Raw genomic sequence first — 7,743 nt, 5'->3', positions numbered from 1 at the left:
TATTGACCATCGAGAGTTTTACCGCATGAACCAGCGCCAAAACAGCATCCAGAGAGTCCGGCCGGCCGTGAGTCGCATGCGGCTAGCGTGGGAGCGAGACAGAGCGCCGGCCGGTTCGTGTGCCAGGTTCGGTTCGTTTCTCCTTTCGCCGGCCGAAATCGCGATTGCCCCGGTGCGTACGTAAAAAGCTGCGTGAAAAGTTCCCGCCGACGCCGAAGGATGTGCGAGGGCGCCACCGATCGGCATCCTTGGCGTCGCGACGGTGCTCATGCGTCTCCCCACTCCTTGATAATGCCTGATAGTATCCCACAAGACGGACATTCATTGCCATGTACCCCAAGTGTTATGATTCCTATACGAAGTGCACGCGAATTTTTTAATCTTTAAGAATAGGGAACGCACACGAGGTAAGGCTGACTGAACATTTTTTTCCACCCGCACCCCGAACGCGGCTGCCACGCGTAGAGCGATGCTTGTTTTATTTGTTTTTTAATTTTTTTTTTTATTTTTTTTTTTTTTTAATTTTTTCCCCATTGGCGAGTATTTTTTTCTCCAGTTTAAAACTCAGTGAAGTGAACGACGTACGGACACGTAAAACCGGTTGAGTGACGAACTGGCTGGTGCAGAATAAAAAAAATAAATAAAAACTGGCCCGAGTGTCTAAGGAGGAGAGTGCTAAAAAAGTGACTGCAGTTGATAAAGTTTCGCGAGTTTAGTTTTGCCGACTGTGCTGCACCGGACAAGAACTCTGTGAAAGACTTTGCCTAAATAAGTAAAAAAACCAAAAAAAAAAACCTGCATGTGCTTAACAAATCTGTTTTCCAAACAACACATGATAGTTTTTTCCGTTTGTTTTTTTTTTTTTTATGCAGCCGTTTTCCTTGACTCGCACACGTTTTTGCCTCGTTATTTATTTATTTATTTGGTTGTTGTTTTTCTTTTTTCAATTCGTTCCTCGCATCATCAGATCGAGACTAGGTGTCCCGATAGACACACGGACATCCAATCCTGGAGTCCGCATTGAGGGGCATCGAACCGCGCTTTATTTTGTATGGCGAGTGTTTTTGTCTTTTTGTCGTCGGCCAGGTCAGATCAAAACAAATCAACGGAAAAAAAGAACGGGAAAGTTTTAGCCGGTGGAGGGGATGGCGGTGTACGATTCGATTGTGTGTTTCGATTTTAGAAATTTGAAAAGCTCTCGCGTTTTAAATTGTGGAACTTTTAATAACTTAAAGACGTGTCGGAGAAAAAAATAATAGTGGCTAATTTAAAAAGTAAAATGCGATAAAGTAAATAGGGGCTAAGTTAGACGATTTTTTTTTTGTTTTTTTTTTTGTTTTATTTAATGCTTGCCTGAATCTGCATGTTGGCAAAAATATTACAAAATTATATTTTTTTTTATTATTTTTAATTGAATATAAATTTTTTGGCAGACATGTGCATTGTCCAAGAGTGAAATCTAGTAGATAGATCTATGTTACATTATTATAGTCAGACTATTCGATGTCTGTGACGTTTTTTAAAAAAATGGTGAATTCGCAAGTTTGAGCTACTTGTTAAATATTGACCTTCCAACCAATATTTTTAATACTGCAAAATATATCTAGTTGACATTTGATAAATTTGAGCCAACTTGATTTTGCACAAAAAAAAAATATTGAAAAAACCTCAACACAATTTTTTTTGTGTACATGCATACTGATATGTTTAATTCAGATTTTTCTGCGCCATTATCGTTGAAGTCGCGGCGGTGCGAAATTAAATTCCGTATGTGCCTTCGTAATGTGACATTAGAAAATGTTTTTTCTTTATGCCGCACACGTCAAAGGGCCGTGCGTGCGAATTAAAAGAATCGCACCGAACGACAAAAGTGGCATATAACTGTTGAATGGAATTTTTTCAAGAACGATTTTCATTCGCCGTTGTTATTTTTTTTTTTTTTTTTTTTTCAAACGTCGCGAACGACGCAAAGCGTGAAATAAAGCGTCCGAAGAACCGTGGCGCCAGTCGACAAAGGCGTGAATGTGTGGCTGAGGGAATAAACGAAAAACAAAAATAAAAAAAAAAAAAACAAAACAAAACATACACACATACACACACAAACACCGAAACCGAGAGTAGTCCTTTAAAAAATCTTGGCGGCTACTTAAAAATATCACTTAATTAGCGTCCTCCCCTACCCGGGAGGCGTGGCGGCGCCCTTAAAGAGGGAGGGGGGTGGTTGAGCGCGCGTCGTTCCCCTACGACGTCTTCTCGCAGTCGTCGGCCGGCGTCCTGTAACGGCGCTGTCTTTCGTTGAAGGAGCGCCTTAAACCCATGTCTTAGTACGACGCCTTCACTCCTTTGGTATCCTTCGTCGAGGAAGGACGCGATCAACAACAGTCCTGCGCTGACCATAACGCCACAGCCCGGCTCATTCGGACTTGGAATCCAAACGACTTATTCGCGGTCTTGACTTCCTTCTGGCCGCACTTGTGCTTCTGCTGTTGCCGCCGCTGCTGCTGCTTAGTGTTTTTTGTCCTTTTAGTGCGTATGGACTTGGGTTTATTATTTTATTATTTCATTTCATTTGGCGACGGACTAGCAACGGACTTTGCCACTATGTGATTGTTATTTATAAAATGGATTACTTTATAGACTTTAAGGTAAATGGTTGATAGCATGTTGTTGTCATGTGTTCTCGATGTTACTTTAATAAATTTGCTTTTGTTTTGGTTTTGTTTTATTTTATTTATTTATTTATTTTTTCGCTTCGATATTTTGTTGTTATTGTTAACGCTTTTCGAAAGTTATCCACTCGTCGAAATTTATTATAAGCTGGTTTTAAATTGTACTCCACACACTTAATTTGAACTTTAAATTATTAAATTTGTATTATTAATACTGCGACAGTTAACGGTTAATTTTATTTAACTGAAAAAATATTTTTTGAATAAATTATTGTCACGCGTTTTTTAAATTAGCTCACAATTTCTCGAAAATGTTTTGTATAACTGAAATATCTTTCTTATTTTATTTTACACACCGGCACACACTTTACTATAATTTATATCATTGAATTAATTCGACTAACTTTGTATCAGATATTTTAGACGGTTTCGTGTTGATCTGTATACAACGGCGCAAATATATTTTTATATAAATATATATTTTTTTTTGTTTATGCAAGTTTGATTTTAGTTTCAATTTGATTTTTTAAGTTTTAATTAATAACCTGAATATTCTATGTGGTTTATAAAATGATTCAATCTGGCATAAACCGAAACTTTTACCTCTAAGACTTTAAATATGTAATATAAGTGTGCTTAAAGTAAAGATTTGTTTTTTTACTAATGTTTTAAATTATCTTTCGTTTAATTAAATTTTTGGTGTATCTAAATGTAAAGTTTTTTATAGTGGTACATTTTTTATCCTACAAAATTACTCACTAGTAATTTTTTCTTAATTATTTAATTAATTTTTGTCTTTAAAAATATATTATTCATTAAATATATTTTTCTCTATACTTCAAGAATTTTCACACTTAAATTTTTGAGTAAACACATGTAAGAAATAAATTTAAAAGAGTGTTCTTCCTTTTAAAATGTTCTAATCATGTAACACAATTTTTATCCTACAAATTAATTATTAGTATTTTTTTTTAATATTTAATGCAATAATAATTTTTTTGTTTAGGTTTAAAATAAATTTTAAAAGGAGTTGTTCCTTTTTGAATGCTCTAATGATGTAGTACAATTTTTTATCTTACAAATTAATAGAATTTTTTTCTTAATTATCTAATGTAGTTTTTTGTTTAAAAATATATTTTGCAATAAATCAGTTTTTCTCTATCCAATTAATTTCTTAGTTAAATATTTGTCCTGTTTTTATTCTGACGTGCTCAAAAATATTTTTCGCAAACATTAAAAATAAATTTAAAGGAGACATTTCTTTTTTGTTGTTAGTACAACTTTTATTCTATGAATTGCTTACTCATTATTTACTCTTAATTATTCAATGCAGTTGTTTTAAAAAAATATGCATTGCACATAAATAAATTCATCTCTGTATTTTAATTCGCAAAGTAAACTAAATTTATTTTAACAGCACAACTTGTAAGTATTTATTTTCCTTCGTAAATACGAATGAAACGTAGCAATTAAACGAATTTTATATTAAGCACAATTATATCTGTAGTTGTTATTTTTTTTCGTTTAATTTAAAGTACTAGAAAACAAATACCACCGTGAACAGTACCTTTATGTCGACGCATAAAATCATCATCCAGTATCTTTTGAGACCGTATTTGCGTGGCGCAGAAAAAAATATATATAACAACACGAAACGCGGAGATAAAGATAACAGAAACAACAGAAATTTGCTCTTACGTTGTGTGTTCGTCAGAAGTTCCCAACAGTGAACTGAACATTCGCAGCTTATTTAATTTTGAATGCAACATCCGCAGCATTCTATTGAAACAATACGCGTATAACATGTTAGGTGACTTGAAAACATATAGGACATAAGGGATGTAGGTATTCCTTTTATTTGGTTCTTATTGTCCAGAAAACCGGTTCTGTTTTGTGACTGGCAAAACGTAAAATAAAAAGCGCGGAACAAGTAAAATGTGTGTGTGTGCGAGCGGTTATTATTTTTCCTATAGAGGCAATTTAAAATTACTTGCGGGAACAATAAAAAACGGAGGACGGACCTCGACATTCTTGCGCCAACTAATTACGGCAGCCGGCGTAGGAACTAACGTTTTCAAAAAAAAAAAACCGAAGCGATCATCAAAATCGGGGCGAAGTCGTCCAGACTGTGCCACCCTTCATTAAAAACACTTTTAATTACCTAAATACATGAGGGTAGAAACCGGACTTAGTTCGCTGTTTATGTGGTAGATGGGGGTTACAACAAAAGAGTAAATTCGTTGCCCTCAACGGCACCCCTCTTTCGCTTGCACATTGTTCCGTTGCAGAAACTCGAAATTCGACCAGCCCGAAATACTTTGGTGGCGGCGTGCACGCCAAATTTTTAATCCGGACAGGTAAGTTGAACGGAAGAAAACCCGCGACGTTTTATTGGCGGACAAAGAAAGGGAATTCAGTCGTCAACTGGTGACGTATTAAACAATTGTGTATCTGTTGTAATGCTATCGAATGTTTACTGTTAACATTATTGTATTGTTGGGATAGGTCGGTGTCAAATATGCGTCGATAATATTGTAATTGAAACTAATATTGTATTTAATAATTAACAGGGGGAAGTTAGTTCGCGGTGTGGAATTTTTAGCGGTTCGTAAAATCAAAGCCAATTTTGCGGAATATTATTATATCAGTGTAATTTGTTTTTCAATAGTAAATATATCAATGAATAATGGATATTAAAGCTCAAATTATATTTACTTTAAAACGTTATTCAATATTGAATATGTTACATATATTCATATATATGTTTTTCATTTGTTACGTTTAATCACTAGCAATTGATTAAATCGTTTTAAATTATTTAATTTTAGTTAATTTTAATACGTTTAAAAACATTAAATATATATAAAGTTTAACAGGCCACCGATACACCACCAATTTCACCCCCATTAAAAAAATATCCGATAAATTACTCTCGCATATTAAAATACGTTCATTTATCGCGGATCGTCGCATACGGTGCGTACGGAAAAGCCGAAACTAAATCCATATTAAACACTCCCATAAAGACGTGGTAATTGGGCTTTTCGCCTTTTTTTTTTCATTATCATTTGCGCCTGATATTTATTTATTATACGCGCATTTTACAAATACGTAAAGGTTTATTAGCCTTTGTGCGGCCCGGATTTCTATAAATTTAAATTATCACTCCGCAAAATCGTCGCGTTCGCAATTTTTTCGCCACCCCCCGTGCATCCCCCGCCGCTAGCGCGGCCGTCCGAAAAATTATCTCGTCAATTACATCGTACGAGTTGCACATAACAGTCATTTTCACGGGGAGCCCAAAAAAAAAAAAATCTTAGACCCGGATCAATGGGAGCGTGTGAAATGTTGCTGAAAATGTGTTTTCAGCACATTTCGGGCCAGCAAATAATGCATATTTATGTTAATGCCGCTTGTTGTTTTATTAAATGGAATGAAAACATATTCATTTTAGTTTATGTCCAGGTCAAAAATATCCTAATGCAGAAAACAACATTTATGAAAACAGAACGCAGGTTTTAATAAATATTTGGAATTTTCAAAGCGCACCAACGAGAATCAATATTTAATTAAACACAAAATACATCGGCATTTTCGTTTTTAAATTTGAAATATTTTGCAGCTAATAAACTGAACGGGAAGAAAAAAATGATGAAAAAAAAACATACACGCGTTCACATTTTAAAGTTCATTAGCTAATGTATCGTTGCATTATTGAGGGCGCATGCCCCGAAAAATTGCGGACGCGTTTTTTATTTTTAGGGGGCCGTTAAAAATTCGCCGGCGGAAAAAATAAAAGCCGACGTTTTCCGATGGTATGCAACCACGTTAACACACTTAGCGTATTTTCAGCGGCATATGTAGGGGTACTACTGACTGTCATTTTATACGAGCGGTGGGAATGTGGGCTTCGTACATAACGGTTCCAATATAAATACTATCAATTTTCACATAAAATATGGGAATAACTTCATATAAAATATTTATCGATTGTGTTTACAAGAACCTATTCAAATATTGGCGTATTGCAATTTTCATTATGTACGCCATTCAAGTTCGTTTCATTGTGTTAATTAAATATGGTTCTTTAATTATTAAAACGACAGTTTTAATGTTTAGAATTCTAAATTTTTTAAAGCAGTTTTACAAATATAATTGTAAAATTTATTATTCTTGTTTAAAGTTTTTAATTATTTTTAGTTCTTTAAATATTCTATATAATTTTAAATATATAATTTTTCAACTCTTTAATTATTAAACTTTGTATCTTAATCACTTTTAATTATTTAAATTTTGTTTAATCCTTAAATTATTTAATAATTATTTATTTATTGTATTATTAATCCTTTTCTTATTTAACAACTCCACATAAAAACTTTTTAAACTAACTTCATAAGTATAGTTTAAGTAACTGTTTTGGTTCTATGAAGAAATCTCTTTAACTTTTGGTTACTTTTTTAATCATTTAATGATTAAACATCATTTGATTTTTTAAAACTGTATATAATTTATATCAATGTTTTTCTTTAGTATTTTATTAACTTTTAATTTCGTGAATATTCTGTTTAAATTTTGGATAGTTCTTTAATCATTTAAAGTTAAAACTTCATATGGCGAACTTTTTGATACTTTTCAAGTGTATAATATTAATATTATATTTTTATATAATCTACCTATTTAATCTATGTTACTTTTGATTGCTCCTTTAATCATCTAAAGTTTAAATTTCACTTAAAAAACTCTTTAAAACAATTTTCAGACGAATAATTTTACTAATATTTTTGTTTAATTTTAGTTCTTTGAAAACTATTAGCTCCTTAATTCTTTAATATTTAAACTTCATTTGAGTTTTTTAGACTATTTTCAAATATATAATTTTTTATTAATCTATTTTTTTATTATTATAACATTTAGTTGTCTGGATAATCTATTTAACATTTTTATGTTTAAAGTTCACTTGAGAAAGTTTTTGAAACTATTATATTTTCATTTATCTATTTTAGTTTTATAAATATTCTATTTCATTTTTAATTAATCTTCTAATCCTTTAAACTTAATATGAAAGACGTTCAAA

The 7,743-nt window shown here is 32.6% G+C and overlaps 1 protein-coding gene across 2 annotated transcripts in view; it reads left to right on the top strand.

The window, feature by feature from the left end:
• The first annotated feature begins 382 nt into the window (after nucleotides 1-382).
• Nucleotides 383-7,743, top strand: part of LOC109594223 (homeobox protein prospero) — a 47,578-nt gene continuing 40,217 nt past the window's right edge. For both annotated transcript variants that reach the window (XM_049970759.1, XM_049970758.1), the window contains exon 1: nucleotides 383-407. The gene's annotated coding sequence lies outside the window, so the exon portion shown is untranslated. The remainder of the gene's footprint in view (nucleotides 408-7,743) is intronic.

This window comes from Aethina tumida, chromosome 1 (genome assembly GCF_024364675.1).
Source record: "Aethina tumida isolate Nest 87 chromosome 1, icAetTumi1.1, whole genome shotgun sequence".
In the NCBI taxonomy this organism is placed as follows: Eukaryota; Metazoa; Arthropoda; class Insecta; order Coleoptera; family Nitidulidae; genus Aethina; species Aethina tumida.
The sequence above is the reverse complement of the archived record's forward strand: the minus strand, read 5'-3'. Positions and strand labels throughout refer to the sequence as shown.